General features: G+C 37.3%; 1 non-coding gene across 1 annotated transcript; it reads left to right on the top strand.

The window, feature by feature from the left end:
* Positions 1–7,693: 7,693 nt before the first annotated feature.
* On the top strand, positions 7,694–7,766 carry TRNAE-UUC (transfer RNA glutamic acid (anticodon UUC)). The gene has a single exon. It is a non-coding gene; the product is annotated as a tRNA-Glu (tRNA).
* Positions 7,767–18,535: the final 10,769 nt, after the last annotated feature.

Below are 18,535 nucleotides of genomic sequence, written 5' to 3'. Positions count from 1 at the left end.
AGTCCACTTGGTCATGGTGTATGATCTTTTTAATGTGTTGTTGGATTCTGATTGCTAGAATTTTGTTAAGGAATTTTGCATCTATGTTCATCAGTGATATCAGCCTGTAGTTTTCTTTTCTTGTGGCATCTTTGTCAAGTTTGAGTATTAAGGTGATTTGGAAGTTTAGCTTCCTCTGCAATTTTCTGGAAGAGTTTGAGTAGGATAGGTGTTAGCTCTTCTCTAAATTTTTGGTAGAATTCAGCTGTGAAGCCATCTGGACCTGGGCTTTTGTTTACTGGAAGATTTCTGATTACAGTTTCAATTTCCATGCTTATGATGGGCCTGTTAAGATTTTCTATTTCTTCCTTATTCAGTTTTGGAAAGTTGTAGTTTTCTAAGAATTTGTCCATTTCTTCCACGTTGTCCATTTTATTGGCATATAATTGCTGATAGTAGTCTGTTATGATCCTTTGTATTTCTGTGTTGTCTGTTGTGACCTCTCCATTTTCATTTCTAATTTTATTGATTTGATTTTTCTCCCTTTGTTTCTTGATGAGTCTGGCTAATGGTTTGTCAATTTTATTTATCCTTTCAAAGAACCAGCTTTTTGCTTTTTTGATTTTTGCCATGGTCTCTTTTGTTTCTTTTGCATTTATTTCTGCCCTAATTTTTAAGATTTCTTTCCTTCTACTAACCCTGAGGTTCTCCATTTCTTCCTTTTCTAGTTGCTTTAGGTGTAGAGTTAGGTTATTTATTTGACTTTTTTCTTGTTTCTTGAGGTATGCCTGTATTACTATGAACTTTCCCCTTAGCACTGCTTTTAAAACAAAGAACACATACAGACTGAAAGTGAAGGGCTGGGAAAAGAAATTCCTTGCAAATAGAGACCAAAAGAAAGCAGGAGTAGCTATACTCATATCAGATAAAATAGACTTTAAAACAAAGACTGTGAAAAGAGACAAAGAAGGACACTACATAATGATCAAAGGATCAATCCAAGAAGAAGATATAACAATTATAAATATATATGCACCCAGCATAGGAGCACCACAATATGTAAGACAAATGCTAACAAGTATGAAAGGGGAAATTAACAATAACACAATAATAGTGGGAGACTTTAATACCCCACTCACACTAGTAACAGATCAACTAAACAGAAAATTAACAAAGAAACACAAACTTTAAATGATACAATGGACCAGCTGGACTTAATTGATATCTATAGGACATTTCACCCTAAAACAATGAATTTCACCTTTTTCTCAAGAGCTCACAGAACCTTCTCCAGGATAGATCACATCCTGGGCCATAAATCTAGCCTTGATAAATTCAAAAAAATTGAAATCATTCCAAGCATCTTTTCTGACCATAATACATTAAGATTAGATCTCAGTTACAGGAGAAAAACTATTAAAAATCCCAACATATGGAGGCTGAACAACACGCTTCTGAATAACCAACAAATCACAGAAGAAATCAAAAAAGAAATCAAAAAATGCATAGAAATGAATGAAAATGAAAACACAACAACCCAAAACCTGTGGGACACTATGAAATTTTAATTTTGTAAAAGCAGACTACAGTGCAAATGTTAAGTGATAAAGATCCATAATTTTGTTTCAGTTTGTTTTCAGGTTTTAGAAATTGCCTTCTTTTGTCTAAGGCAACAAAAAATATATAAATAATGTGGGTACTGGTAAATCTTCAGGAAATTTGTAATAAATTTTGAAAATGTAAAAATCATTTACAATCAAAGGTAGATAGTTAAGAGTACCAGAATACCTCACCCTGAAATATACCTCTTTGGCATATGGATTATTTTGAGCTAAAGGCCAAGAACTAGTACTTACTTCTGCTTTAAAAACCTTACTAAACAACCTCATTTACCATACTTAAGGAAAAAAAACTTTTCATATATATTGGAGTATAACTGACTAACAATGTTGTGATAGTTTCAGGTGGACAGTAAAGTGACTCAGCCATACATATACATGTATCCATTCTCCCCCAAACATACTTCCAATCCAAGCTGCCACAGAACATTGCGAAGAATTCTCTGTGCTATACAGTAGGTCCTTGTTGGTTATCCATTTTAAATATAGCAGAATGTACATGTCCATCCCAAACTCCCTAACTATCCTGTCCCCCCACTCTTAACCCCTGGTAACCACAAGTTCATTCTCTAGGCCTGTGTATCTATTTCTGTTTTGTAAGTAAGTTCATTTGTATAATTTTTTTTAGATTGCACATACAAGGGATATCTCAATATTTCCCTTTCTCTGTGTGACTTACTTCACTCAGTATGAGAATCTCTAGGTCCATCATGATACTGCAAATGACATTATTTCATATTTTTTAATGGCTAAGTAATATTCCAATGGGCGTCCTTGGTGGCTCAGTGGTAAAGAATCCACCTGCAACGCTGGAGACGGTTCAGTCCTTGGGCCAGGAAGATCCCCTGAAGAAGGAAATGGCTCTCCACTCCAGTATTCTTGCCTGGGAAATCCCATGGACAGAGGAGCTGATGGGCTACAGCCCATGGGGTGGCAAAGAGACTGACATGACTTAGTGACTAAATAACAAGAACAATATTCGATTGTATACATCTACCACATCTTCTTTATCCATTCCTCTGTCAATGGACATTTAGGTTGCTTCCATGTCTTGGCTATTGTAAACACTGCTGCAATGAACACTGGGGTGCATGTATCCTTTTGGACATTTTTTTTTCTGGATATATGTCCAGGAGAGATTTGGGAATCATAGTTTTCCTGATGACCTTCCCATAACTTGCCTCCCCTGCTCTGGAACCCCAAATCCCTTTCATTTGTTTAGTCCAAGTATCTAAGCCTAAATTCTAAGCACCTATTTGGGTTACTCATCATTGGGTGCTCCCATGTGTATGTGCAATGCACATGTTAATAAACTTCTGTTTCCTTTTCTCTCACCAGTCTTTTTCACTAGACTGCTTTACAAGGTCCCAGCTGGACTATTTAAGATGGGCAGGAAAAAAAAGATTTTTCTATCATACAATAGGTGTTTTCTGGTCCCAACTCTTCATATTTTAATATATACAATACTTCATCCTCATGCATATGTAATAGTTCATTTATGTGTAGCCAGATTCTTAATGGCATAAATATATGAACCAAAATATTCCCACTCTTAAGTCTTTGTCTTTCTTTTCACGTGTTGCCTGCTCATGCCACCCTCATTCCATGGTAGAAGCATCTCTTCTGCATTTTTTTCCAATAAGAATCAACTTCCAAAATCCTTCCTTATTTTTAGATACAAACACACACTTTCTTGCTCTTTTCTTTTTTTTTTACAAATATCCTTCCCTACTCCTCATCCTGCTATCCATCACTTTCACTCTTTAAATCTTGTCTTCCTTTCTTAAATTCTGACTTTTGATATCCTGGAACCCAGAAGTTTAGAAGATACTCTCATTAAGCTGAGAAACAGATGAACTCCAAAAGAGAAAAGAAGGAAGCAGTTTTCATGTCCTCCATCATTTATTCAATCTACCATGAGTCAAAATAATACAATTATAAGCACTCCCTGTTCTATTCTCCTTGATACCATCTTCATTAACCAACAGTATTTCAAAGTCTACTAAGTAAAATAAATTCATTCTATGAAATGCAAACTCAATATTTTTCTGGTTTTTTTTTACTACCTTTTCCTATCAAGTCATAAGACATTATGAGCTGATAAAACATAATAGTGTATACCTCTTACACAGTCGTTAATGTAGACTTAACAAAATTTAAATAATTCTACTGAAAATTACCTATTTCAGAATCTCTAATTAAACAACATTCTCTTTGAATTGCTATGCTGAAATCATTTAATAACTATGCCAGGAGACATAATTCATAAAATGTATTTAGTATATGGCTTTTTTTTTTTTTTTTTTGCCCTGAAAATGCTTTAGAGTTCAATTGTTCTACATTTCATAATGTATCTAGAAAGAGACTTGAGACCGTCAAAAGACTTACTGATTTCATTCCTTCTTCCATGCTATCAACAACTATTTATTGAGTACCAAGTATGTGTCAAGTACTATGTTTGTCCGGGGCTTCCCAGGTGGTGCAGTGGTAAAGAATCCACCTACCAACACAGGAGATGCAAGAGATACTGGTTCAACCCCTGGGTCTGGAAGATCTCTTTGAGGAGGAAATAGCAATCCTGTCCAGTATTCTTGCCTGGAAAATCCCATGGCAGAGGATCCTGGTGGGCTTCAGTCCATGGGGTCACAAAGAGTCGGAAATGACTGAGTACACACAGACACACACATACACACACAGTGATTATATTAATAAAGTCTAAAAGTTAATTAGTCTGTCTATGCTTCTGTCAGATAAGACATAGGAAGCATGAGCTATCCCATCCATATTGTCATCTGATTATTGTTTTGAATGTTAGTTCTTTATTTTAAAATATGCCAAAGAGTTTATGTGTACAGACATCACTTATTTTTATTTTCCAATATAAATCTTTGCTAAACATTTTTTCCTGCATCACACTTTTTTCTTCTGGGTTTATTTTTTCCTCTTGCTAAAATATAGCCTTTAGAGAAATCTCAGTGACATTTTGTGGCAAAAATAATATATTTTAGTGTTTAAATGTCCAGAAATATGATTCTTTCCTGATTGTTTTAACAGCTTAGTTGGGTTTGAGTGAAAATGAAAGTCGCTCAGTAGTGTCCAACTCTTTATGACCCCATGGACTATACAGCCTATGGAATTCTCCAGGTCAGAATACTGGAGTGGGTAGCCTTTCCCTTCCCCAAAGGACCTTCCCAACCCAAGAATCGAACCAGGGTCTGCTGAATTAGAGGCAGATTCTCTGCCAACTGAGCTATGAGGGAAGACCTAGTTGGGTATAAACTTTTGTAATCTTTATAAGACTATCTTGTAAAACACAGGGAATATCACCAATATTTTGTAATAACTGTAAAAAAGAGTGTAACTTTTAAATGCTATATAAGAATAAAAACAAAAATAATATGTCAATGTTTTTTAAAAAACACAAATCCAATCTACCCAGTCTGAGTCATGTCATCTTTTATTTGTCATACATGAATGATACTGAAGGTACTCTTTCAGTATAAGAATTTATATCATTCTTCAGTTTTGTAAATTGTTGGCCTCTCTTAGATTCTCCTGGGCTTCCCTGGTGGCTCAGAGGGTAAAGCATCTGCCCGCAATGCAGGAGACCTGGGTTTGATCCCTGGGTCAGGAAGATCCCCTGGAGAAGGAAAAGGCAACCCACTCCAGTACTCTTGCTTGAAGAATCCCACGGATAGAGAAGCCTGGTAGGCCGCAGTCCATAGGGTCGCAAAAAGTTGGACACGACTGAGTGACTTCACTTTCACTTAGATTCTCCTAGAGCATCTATATTTATGTTCTAATTCTTTAAACTTCATTTTATATTTTTTATCTCTTTATCTTTTTAAGTGATATTTTAGGTAATCTTCAAAATTCTCTTAAAATTTTTCTCTTCAATTAACGCAAGTATAATCTTTTTTGCACTTCCCATTTTAAATACTTTTCCTTTCCTTACAAAGAATCTAATTGGCTCATGGTTCACAAGAACCAGTCTTTGTTTTAGAGCTCCCACTTTTTGTTTTGCAGATATTGCTTCAAGGTTTCTAAACATATTTATTTAAAATACATTCTTGATAATTGAATTACATCTGTATTTTTATGATTGAAGTTTTGTTTGTTATCGTTTTCAGGTTCATGTGTTTGTTTGCAGTGAGGGACAATTCATATCTTGGAGTTGGATTTCTTCAAATGCTTTGTAAATTTTGTTGGCATGTTTATTTTTCATGAATTTATTTTTCTTTCTCTCTTTCATTTCTCCTGTCTTCTTAATCACTATTTCAGTTTAGTTCAGTTCAGTCGCTCAGTCGTGTCCAGTTCTTTGTGACCCCATGAATCACAGCACGCCAGGCCTCCTTGTCCATCACCATCTCCCGGAGTTCACTCAAACTCACGTCCATCGAGTCGGTGATGCCGCCCAGCCATCTCATCCTCTGTCGTCCCCTTCTCCTCCTGTCCCCAATCCATCCCAGCATCAGAGTCTTTTCCAATGAGTCAACTCTTTGCATGAGGTGGCCAAAGTACTGGAGTTTCAGCTTCAGCGTCATTCCTTCCAAAGTAGCCTCAACTCATCTCCTAGGGTTTCACAAATCGGTAGCATATGTTATATGTCTTCAAGGATTTCACATTTTTAGAACTGAAGCTAATATTCCAATAATTGTCTACCTTCCTATCATTAGGATTCTTTGCTTTCTCCCTTCACTATCCATGCAACTGTTGTATACAGATGCAAACTTAGACAACAGAAAGGTTTTACAGCTTTGATTTATGGATGTGGAAATTAGTCTCCAATCTTGAACCCCCATAAGATACATTCAGCCCTCTTTTCCCAGAGGCATTGAAATCTGGAACCCCACTGCCAGCTGTAGGTAACAGCACCCTGTGTAGTAATGGTTTTGCATACTCAGTCACTTCAGTTGTGTCCAACTCTTGCGACCCTATGAATTGTAGCCTGCCAGGCTCCTCTGTCCATGGGGATTCTCCAGGCAAGGACACTGGAGTGCATTGCCATGCCCTCCTCCAGGAGATCTTCCCAACCCAAGGATGGAACCCACATTTATTTACGTCTCCTGCATTGACATATGGGTTCTTTACCACTAGTGCTACTTAGGAGGTCCAAGAAATGGCTTTAGTCTTATTTCAATACAGTGGACTTGATTGTTTCTTATAAAAGATATTTTTAAATGATGAAATGTATCTTAACTATAATTAAAATAATTGCATATAATTTCTACATATTGAATATGCAAGAGAGAGATTGAGAACATCCAAATCTTCAAGATAATACAGCTAGCTACGGACAGAGGCAATTGACATAAATCTAGTTTCCCTTTGCCTAATTAAGACCACCACCTTACTCATTCATTAAGCAGTTTTCTTCCTGTATTCTCTGTTGGTTTATCTATAATTTATTCACTCCTCCCAGTGTCCATTATGAGCTGAATATAAACCTAGACATTAGTTTTTAAGTTACAGCCTTTGAAAATATTTAATCAGAAATGAAGTGTTTCTACATTTTCTAATAGCAAAACATTTTTCCTCTCTGTATAATCTTTCAAGAAAAAAAGAAAAATCTATAATGTATCACTGATATATGATTCTTTAGTACTTTAGGAACAGCAACAGATAAAGATAATCGTAATTGGGAGATTACTCTTAAACTCTAATGTTCTTTGGCAAAATTGAGTGTATTTATATAATACGATTCTGTTGTAAAATAAAGAATTTGAGTGATTATTGTTCCTGGTTCTTGAAAGGGAAACTCTAAATCCTTGTGATAACTCCAGTTTTAGAAGTAGCTGTGCTCTCCAGAGAGCTTCAGAATGGGAGCTGGTCTCAGACCTTTGAAAGGTCCTATTAAAGGGTTGGAGCTGAGAGCCATGCAAGGTCAACCTGATCTCCCAGAAAACTCTGGACCCCAAAGTTCAGTAGAGTTTTCTGGATGGTGAACACACTGATTGCCAGAAGAATATGCGCTGATTCCATAAGAAAGAATACAGAAGGTCTACATTATCTCCAAGACTTTGCCTTACACATCTCCCCATTTGACTGGTCCTCCTGATTTGTATCCTTTGTAACAAAATTGTAATCAAGGGAATTCCCTGGTGTCCCAGTGGTTAGGACTTGGCACTTTCACTGCTGTGGCCCCAGGTTCAAGCCCTGGTCAGGGAATTAACATCCCACAAGCCACACAGAGCCGCCAAAGAAGATAACACATAAAAACAAAATAAACCATTACTTAAAATGACTGGTAAAGAGAAAATGTTGTAAAAATAAAAAAATTGTAATCAGAGGTATAGCACTTTCCTGAGTTCTGTGGGTTTTTCTAGTGGCTACCAAACAGTGAGATGGGAACCCTCACTTTTAGACAGAGACAAGCAGAAGCGTGAGTGGTCTGAGAAACCCCCTGAACTTGTGGCTTGCATCTGAGGTGGAGGTGGCCTTGTTGGGTACCCTACCCCTTAATAAACCTGTAATATGATACTAACTCAGGTTGGTGTCAGAACTGATTTTCAGTACTCCAGTGAGCACTGGAATAGTTGACATAGAAATAGAATAAATTCTTATTTTAATCAAAAATTATCACCACTGGGTCAGACACATAAGTATTTTATAAAATATGATTTGGAAACTTTAAGAAGAACAGAAAAGCCAAGAAGAGGCATATTTCTAAATTTTAGTAGCTGGCTGCCCCCTACTGACATTGCCTTAGTCACTGTTAGTATGCAAATCTAAAAAGCTGATGGAGTCTCTAGGTTTTTGAAACAGCTAATTCTATGAAGTTGAAAATTTTTCTAAAGCTTGGTTACAGCATTGATTTAACTCAATAGTCTATTCTGTGAAATTTAAAGTCTATTGCAATCCTTATATATCAATTATCATTAAAATAAAGAGGCTGTACTCTTCAGCAAATAAAGTCTGAAGTATACAAAGTTTCGTTTTTCTAAACTTCTGTTAGGTAAGATATAAAGAGACCTAGCTTTTCTCTAATTTAATCTTGAGCAAATAACTTTAACACGTCAAGCCTACATTTCCTTATCCGTAAATTGAAAGTACTCTACAAAATGATTTCTGAATTCCCTTTTATGTAACAAATTATTATTTTTTCAAAAAGAAAAGAGTCAAAGGACTTTCTATATCAAACAGGAGTAATATATTACATATATATTAATATATTATATATATATATAATATATATATTATATATATATATAACAGAATGGCAACCCACTCCAGTATTCTTGCCTGGAAAATCCCATGGACAGAGAAGCCTGATGGACTACAGTCCATGGGGTCACAAGAGTCGGACATGACTTAGTGACTAAACCAAACCAAACCAGGATAAGTAAAAATTCTAATTTTTTAGTTCTGAATTTTAAGAAATTCATGTTCTATAAATTTTTGAACTTGTACTTTCTCTAGGGAGGCCCAGAGATAAGTTATAGAATATATTCTTCAAAGATGTAGAGCAAAAAGGCAAAGTGGTTAGAGGGAAGGGCTAGAGCCTGGTAATTGATCCACTCAATAAAATTGCAAAGATCCAGTGCCTAAGGTGTTCAGCAAACACAGTTAAGAGTTTGCTCAGTAAATGTCCAGTAAACAGTTGGCATGATGGAGCCGAGATTAATAACATAGGTACACTGGGCAGGAGGTGGGAGATTAACAATAGGAATAGTTCGGAGCAATGCTCAGAAAATCAGGTAGTACTAGCATTAGAGAAATTTGTCTCCAAGAAGTAGGGACCAATCCTTGGAGGTGTTCTAGGAAGCCTCTCTCATTAGTGAATCATGATTCGGAAACTATAAGAGAAACACATTAACAGAAATGCATGTTTTTAAATTTCTTAGATGGTGAAACTAAAGCCTTTGCCAACAAAGGAGTCCATCAGGGTTTACCAGCAATCCTGCAGGACCCAAGAAGAGAAGCCCAGGCTGCTACTTGCATAAAAACAAACATAGGCTCTGAGCTTTCATCACTGGGACACCATGCAATAGGCAAGCTGGAAACAATGATGACCCAAGGCACCACTTTGGAGTACAGGGATCAGCACTGAGCACTGTGTCCCAAATCATCTGAAGGAGTATATTCAATACCAATGCCTGGGAGCTTGAGGTGGGTTGAATCTGTGGGAAGAGAAGTCAGTGGGCCAATCCAGGGAAGGTGGGAAAGGAAGAAGGAGAAAAAGCAATGAGCAGAGATTTAAAAAAAAAATAAAACCACCTGGGAGACTGCATCTAGCAACGGTACAGCACACATCTGTCCAGCAAATTCCCATGAACCTGACAAGTTAAATTTAAAACAGATTTAAAAATATTTCTATAAAAGATTAAGTCTTCCCTCAAATATGATGTAGAACCGGCAAATGCCACCTAGTAAACTTAACATGAAGCAGAAAATATGCCCAAAATAATGTTCTATGCATTTCTACTTGGCACCAAACTGAACTCCAAAAATAGCCTTAAATATTCTCACACATCTGATACCATGTGTGTCAAAACCCAACTTTGACATTTATTAGGTTTCTGAAGGGCTTCCCTGGTGACTCAAATGTTAAAGAATCCACTGCAGTGCTGGAGACCTGGGTTCAATCCCTGGGTTGGGAAGATCTCCTGGAGAAAGGATTCTGGCCTGTTTTCTGGATTCCTCCAGTATTCTGGTCTGGAGAATCCCGTGGACTGTATAGTACATGGAGTCACAAAGATGTCTCAATTAGTCAGATATAAACCAGATATCATGGATAACTCTTGGAACTCTAGAGCATTTTCAGGATTTAAAAATACATGTATATAATAAGCCTTTATGTAGAAAGCAGTTTCACTGACAGAACCTAGAATGTTTTATTAAACATGTCCATCAGTTTATAATGCATTTCAAATCTCATTACTGCTATGATAATCACCTAAGAGTGTGTTACAAATGAATATATATGTATAATACAAGCTACTGGTCAGGAAACTACAACAAAAATATGCATAGTAACTCTCCAGAAGCCATGTATGTAGCATATTTATAAATGACACAGGCTCATATAGGAAGAAGTGTGAAATGTTAGTAATAAGATACAGAGGAGGAGAAGGATGGAAACTGGATCATTATAATAAAACATAACTTTACAATTGTGTATATTAAAGACAGATCAAAGACATATGATCAAATAATTTTTAATCACAAAGTTACTTTTTCAAGTATTAACAATATGGGGGAGTCCTTTTGTAAAACCTCTTAGTATAAAACAGCTGGATTCTGGAGAAAACATAATTTCCATTTTTCACAAAAAGTAAGGGAAACCACCTGAGTGCCAATCAAACAATCACAAACAACCTATGAACTGAAATCAGTGGGGTGAGCATTGAGAACATACAAAGAGTGGAGTTGCCCTGAAGGAAATTGCTGATACAGGTTTGATTAGTTTTGAAAATGCTAAAGCTAAAGTTCTGTAACTGAACCAGTGATGGTTCAGGGTCTGGAGAAGTGTTTCCTGGCTTTAGCAAAAGCCAACACAAATACCAACAGTATGTAAGTATCCTCAGTCCACTCAAATAGATTTTCTGTATGTAAAAATCAACCAAATACGTATTCCCTTTCAAAATTTATCAATATGCAAGGAAATAAACTACCATAAGAGTCAACAAAAAGACAAGTATAACTTCTAATACCGTTATTAGCAAAAAGAATACCAAATAGTTATTGAAGTTTACAGAAATTAAAAATAACGTGTAACTTATTTTATACATAGTACTTTGTGTCTCTTAATCTTTGTACCAATGTCTGATGCTACTGACTAATACAAGTGAAGAGAGAGCAGAGACAAGTTAGCCTATATGCTTTGAGTAGACAGATGCTTTTTTTTTTTTTTTTGCTTGTTTGATTCTTTCTTTCTTTTTTACAGTCTATATAGTGAATGACCCCAGATGCAGTTATATCTAGATACATGAGGAAGGTATTAGTCAATCAGTCATGTTTGACTCTATGCGACCCCATGGACTATAGCCCAGGCTCCTCTGTCCATGGGATTTCCCAAACAAGAATACTGGAGTGGGTTACCATTCCTTTCTCCAGAGAATTTTCCTGACCCAGGGATTGAACCTGGGTCTCCTACATTGCAGGCAGATTCCTTATCATCTGAGCTACCAGGGAAGCCCAAGAGAGAGAGGCATAATAGAGAGACAGAAGTAATAGATGAAAAAATATATACAGTTAATAGATACTTAATAAATACCTGTAGCAATAAACCTATAAAGTAGGAAATATAATTGACAGCATTTCACAGATCAGGAAACTAAAGTTTAGCTGAGTTGAGCAATCTGTCCAGTGGATCAGATCATCTTAATATATCCTAAAGTCTGATACATCAATTAGGGTGCTTCCCAAAGCTCCAGCTCTGATGCCTGCATCTCCTAGGCATACTGACTTACTTTCCCAACCCTCCTGATTTTTCCTTCTTTCAGTTTATCATGTCAAAAAAAATGTCATTCTGCTATAATTTTTGATGCGCTTTGAGGAGACCAGCCCAGGGAAGATCCTCAGGATGACTTTGAGCACCTCAAGGACAAGAAAATGCCTGGGCAGTAGGAGACTAATGGAATTCCTGTTGGTAGATGAACTATGGCAAAATTACCTAAGGATACTGCTACGGCTGCTAAGTCGCTTCAGTCGTGTCCGACTCTGTGTGACCCCATAGATGGCAGCCCACCAGGCTCTCTCGTCCCTGGGATTCTCCAGGCAAGAACTGGAGTGGATTGCCATTTCCTTCTCCAATGCATGAAAGTGAAAGTGAAGTTGCTCAGTTGTGTCCGACTCTTCGCGACCCCATGGACTGCAGCCTACCAGGCTCCTCCATCCATGGATTTTCCAGGCAAGAGTATTGGAGTGGGGTGCCATTGCTAGGTACTCTTAATTAACTAAAATAATGGCTTCCCAGTGCTATACAAAGAACCCTATGTTCACAAACATGAAGAGAAAGCTATATCCACAAGTCTAGAATCTCTACTACCAAATAGTGGTCAGAGGAGTGGGTTTGGCAGGCAGGGATTTGAAAGCTGATCTTACATTAGTAAGTCATGCTTCCAATTCGGAAGGAATAGACAAAGGGCAAATCGGGAGCCCAGAGTCTGCCTGTGCAGCCTTTCACAAGTTGGGTCTTACTCAAACCTGGCCATGAGCTCCCCTGGTAGCTGATTCCATATAATCGGAAGAGGGAATATGGGGTTTTCTAAACTGCCCAGGGACATCCACAACTATTCAATAAAAGTAAAAAAAAAAAATAGGAAGAATAACAATAACTAATTTCATGGAATGTTTCTCTATATCAAGTAGTATTTTAAGTCCTTTTAAATAAATCTCTTTCTTGAATCTTAACAACATCCTATTTTAATCCCAATTTAAAGATGAGGAAGCTGAAACAGAGCAGTTAAATAACTTTTTCAAGACATGCTGATTATAAACTGGAGAGCCATATTTCAAACCCAGGAAGTCTGGCTATAGAGCCTGGACTCTAAAAAGCATCATCTTTCTTTAACAGTGTAAATCCTATAAGTGCTAACATTTTTAGAAGTAAAAGTGTGGACCTGCTAAAGCCTAGAGAAGAATTAAACAGAAAACATAGGATGTTTACAATGACCAACTGTGTAAAGCATTTATCATGGAAAATTTCAAAACTGTTTTTTGAGAAGAATGTTAAGAGCAGCGTTAGCAAACCCTGCCAAGAAAATTCTAAAAACTTAGAAATCAAAGAAGAGTCCTGCAGAGAAGAGTAAGCTTTAGCAGAACCAAAAAACGGCTAAGACACTGATCTATCTTTAAGTGAACAAAGAATCTGCAGTCACAGACTAATGAGCCATGTTCCATGCCTCCTTTCTCAGTGCTGAGGGGAGCTTCCTTCATTGCTGAGCTGGCTACAGAGTGCCACTCATTTAGGTGCCTGGGGGATGATCTGTCCTAGAGGATTAGAATATGTAAAGACTGATCTCATTACTTACAGGAGTTTTGTTAGTCACAGGAAAGTTAAAAGGAGTTCTTTGTGCTAAACTGCTTCCGTCCTGTCCAAATCTTTGTGACCCTATGGACTGTAGTCTGTCAGGCTCCTCTGCCCATGGGATTCTCCAGGCAAGAATACTGGAGTGGGTTGCCATGTCCTTCTCCAGGAAATCTTCCCAACCTAGGGATTGAACCCAGGGCTCCCACATTGTAGACAGACTCCTTACTGTCTGAGCCACCAGGGAAGGGAGCCATTTCAAAGTCTCATCTGTCTCTTGCCCTGGCAGGTGACTTCTTTTCCACTAGCGCCACCTCAACAAGACAAAATCTGTTTGTAAAGTGAAGCTGAACAATTCTAAACTTGTGTTTTTCCCAGGTAAGCTGAGTGTGTGGTAATAATCCTGCACTGAAAAATACCACCACCATTTTCTCAAATTATTTGACAACACAAATCTGGGAGGATACCATATAAAGAAGTTGTCAACCAACATGGTGAGATTGTGATAGTTAAGACCTTGTACAATGGACTGATTTGTGTCTCCCACCCAAATTCATATGTTGACTCAATTGTGGAAGAAAACCTCTGCCTATAAAAAAAAAAGGCTATAATCTGTTTTATAGTATCTTTAGACTTTGTCATTTTTTTTCACTCATCTGATACAAATTTGAAGGCTATTTTCTGTCAGCAACTGTGTAAAATCCTAAAAGATAATGGAAAGTGAAACTAAAATAATCACTGAGTCACTTAATAGTAATGAAAAAGCAGTCTGCAGGGTGGTTAAGTATGTCCCTCTAAATTAAAATGCTAGGCCCTTAACTAGCTAGGTGGCCATGAACATGTAACTAAAGCTCTCTGTGCTTCAATATCTTTTTTTTTTTTAATTAGAAATTAAGACCCACTTTCCAGTAGGATTTTCTTTTTAATGGAGCAAATAAAATAACATTTACACAATATCTGGCACTAATAAATATTTAATAAATGTAATTTATTATTATCATTGTTATTATTTCTATAATAATATAGAGTCATTCTACCACTAGCAGAAATTCCTAAGTCAACATAAAACTACCCCCGTTTTTTCTTTAATCCCTCGTTATCTGTTTTAAAAATATAAGTGTTGAAAGAGATTGTAAGAGCAGCTCCCCTAAGTGGGTCTCCACTCTTCTTCAAGGAAGCAACAGACTGCATTGTGAGAGGCAAGAAGACAAAGCAAGAACCAGTGCTTCCTCCTTCCCTTCAGCCTAAAATGGGAGGCTTCCCCTGAACCACTTGGAAAGCTTGGAATCTGTTGCCTCCATTGGGAGAGTCTGTGATGCCTGGAATACACATGGCGTGTGGACCAGAAGAGAAAAAGGTAGAGAAGAGGGCTTCAGACGTTGACTACTCCCACCAATGGTGGGGGCCAAAAATGAATGATTTTTCTTGCAGACTAGATGTGGGCTCAAAGACAGAAAAAAACATGCACCTGGAGCCATTTCAAACTCTTCTAAGATGACAACCTGGAGATGGGGAGTGACAGGGACTCCAACAGAGAGAAGACACACACACAGAATATGCCCCCAGAGACTGGCTGAGAGAGCACTGACCCTCCAAATGGAGACCACTAAAAAGAACCAGGTCTGAACATCTAGAGTCAGAGAGGAAGTTCATTCATGACTTATCTAGTCATCAGTCAAGCAAGAACCTGACTGTCCATCCTCTCTTCTCCCTTCCCTCCCCTAATTTGTCCCTCGTGCCCTCTAACACAACAGGGGGTAAGATGAATAAAAAGACTGCTTGATGTCTCCCAGCCCCTTCCCACCTAAGGCTTCTGGTCAACCAACTGTAGATTACGCAAGAAGCAGAAAAAGGGAATGAAATAGGAACTCTGACAGAAGAGTGAAATATTAGTGCAAATCTTAGACAGAATACTAGATTTGTGACTTGATGGAGTACCTAGTGCTTTAAAGTAACCATAATTTTGTGCTTACATGTTTGTATCTTTACTAAGAATGAACATAAAGGTCATGGATGTGCTCAGTGTTCATCCAAGACAGAGAAATTCTCTTATTGGTGAGTACGTTGGAAAGGGGCAGTTGGAGACAAAAATAGCTTTTCTTTATGATTACAGCCCAATCTTCTACCTTTTCAGTGGATCATTTACACAGTTATCAAAAACCCACTGCATGCTAGAACTATACTTAGAAATACATGTTTGCTATTGTTAGTCAACACTGAAGGGTATCTATGAGCTTGGTGCCCTGCTAAATTCTTTTCAAGAATAATCTTAATTGCTCCTCAGACAACTTTATAAAGGACATACCACTGTTATATACATTTGTTAAATTAAGGCAAAAAAGTATAGACATCATGTTAAATAATTTTGACAAGGTGACTTAGTAAATTCAGTGGTCAGCCAGGATTTTATTTCATTTCTAGCAGAGTCATTTATATATTTATTGTTTTCCAGGAGGGTCATTTTTCTATTTATTATTAAAGTTGTTTTACTCAGAAAGATTAGTGTTAACTTAGTGGGGGCCCTCTAGCCTACACCTACATTTTAGTAATCATTTTCTAACAATTTCCAATCATGTGTCTAGGAATAGTCCCTTAAATCTTGATTCCATTCCATCAAGGAGCACAATGATCCAATAAGCAAATCTGAGTCCAGGTTGTAATAAACCCTCAGTGGATTTAGAAAAGATGGAGTTAAAATAGAATGTCAAGAGAATTGCTGTGCATCTAAGATGGAAGCAAATGAAAGAGTTTTCTCTCAACCACAGGGCATGTGCTCTGCACTCAGAGTTCAAACAAGCAGCTCAGATTTCATTTGGAAACAATTAGGACAGCCAAGTAAACATCTGCTAAATGGACATCACAGGATCCATGACTTATACATGCCATGTGAGTAAATGACTTTAAGTCAATATGCAATCACTGTGTACTGGATATGATCACTCTATAAAGCAATCCTGTAACACAAATGTAGAAAAACATTATTTCCAAGAAAGATACAGTTGGTTGGACTGGAATCTGATAGCAATTCCCTTTCATTAACATATAGCTCTCTAACCCAGATGACAAACTATGCACATTTCATTGTGTATTGAAATCACAAACTTTACCTTCATCACAGGCCAGTTGTAGAAATTAATAATGAAAAAAGTGTTTGGATTATACAAATATGGTCTGCTTACATTTTCAGGCCTGAGAGAAAAGTTCTTTTTACGTAGCACCAAGAATGAAAGCCTAAAGCAAGACTTAAACACTTAGTTTCAAGAATAAAGACTAGCTGAAGAATAATTCATGAATTCATAAATCATCCATTTCTATTGCAACTATTACATGGCCATCAATAAATTAGAGAAGTAATATGTTTGCTTCTGTGTTACAACCATATTAAATTATTAAAACACTGTGTCTACCAGTTGGAGTATGATTTTTATTATTGTTTTCTGCTATAGATTTTCATTTAGCCTTTGGATAGCATCCATATTCACAAAGTGCTTTGTAGTCATTTAGTCTTTTTCAGTGGTAGCACTCTAAGGGTACCTACAATATTGAATGAGAAATCTGGCCTTAAAGAAGACTTAGAAAAGCCAGGAAAGAGAACGGTTTTATTTTTTCTGTGCCCCCCAAAATCTGAAATCCATACCTTGTCTAGTTTAAAAACAAAACTCTGTTTTATTTAGGCAATACTTTTTAAATTATTTTGAAAGGTTTAAGACAAAGAGTTTAAAATATATTTCAGTATTTTGAATATGAAACTGATGGTCTGGATTCTATGACTGGCAGTTTATTGACTCATTTTCCCTGGTGTCACTTAATACGTGATGTCAATACATGTTAGTTATTTAGTTACTCAATATTTTTAGTTACTCAATATTTTTAGTTACTCAATATGTTAGTTACTTAATACATGTTAGTTGTTCAGTCATATCTGATTCTTTGCAACCCTATGGACTGTAGTCCACCAGGCTCCTTTGTCCATGGGATTCTCCAGGCAAGAATAGTGGAGTGGGTAGACATTCCCTTCTTCAATGGATCTTCATGACCCAAGAATTGAACCTGGGTCTCATGCATTGCAGGAAGATTCTTTACCATCTGAGCAACCAGGGAAATCCCAATACATGATGTATATGCTTAATTCCTCTAGGACAAGTAGACAAAGTAGGCGAAAGCCCCCTTAGGAAACTGTCTCCATGTATTTAATAATTCGGATGAAATGACTCCTGTTGCTGTACTGAAACACTAATGGAAGTAGATGAGTCCACAATGTTCGCTAGTGAGAAATAAGCTTACTTTGCTATAAGTCAAAACTCATCACATCAAATGGCCAAGGAAGTTCAGTTCAGTCTCTCAGCTGTGTCCGACACTTTGCAACCCCATGGACTGCAGCAGACCAGGCCTCCCTGTTCATCACCAACTCCCGGAGCTTACTCAAACTCACGTTCATCGAGTGGGTGATGACATCCAACCATCTCATCCTCTGTTGTCCCCTTCTTCTCCTGCCTTCAATCTTTTCCAGCATCAGGGTCTTTTCCAATGAGTCAGCTCTTTGCATCAGGTGGCCAAAGTATTGGAGTTTCAGATTTGGCATCAGTCCTTCCAAAGAATATTCAGGACTGATTTCCTTCAAGATGGACTGGTTGGATCTCCTTGCAGTCCAAGGGACTCTCAAGAGTCTTCTTCAACTCATCAATTCTTCAAAAGCATCAATTCTTCGGCATTCAGTTTTCTTTATAACCCAACTCTCACATCCATACATGATTATTGGAAAAACCATAGCTTTGACTAGATGGACCTTTGTTGGCAAAATAATGTCTCTGCATTTTAATATGCTGTCTAGGTTGGTCATAGCTTTTCTTCCAAGGAGTGAGCGTCTTTTAATTTCCTGGGTGCAGTCACCATTTGCAGTGATTTTAGAGCCCCCAAAAATAAAGTCAGCCACTGTTTCTCCATCTATTTAGCATCAAGTGATAGG

Source organism: Budorcas taxicolor, chromosome 4, assembly GCF_023091745.1.
Source record: "Budorcas taxicolor isolate Tak-1 chromosome 4, Takin1.1, whole genome shotgun sequence".
In the NCBI taxonomy this organism is placed as follows: Eukaryota; Metazoa; Chordata; class Mammalia; order Artiodactyla; family Bovidae; genus Budorcas; species Budorcas taxicolor.
Note: the sequence above shows the minus strand (reverse complement) of the source record. Positions and strands in the feature narration are given on the sequence as shown.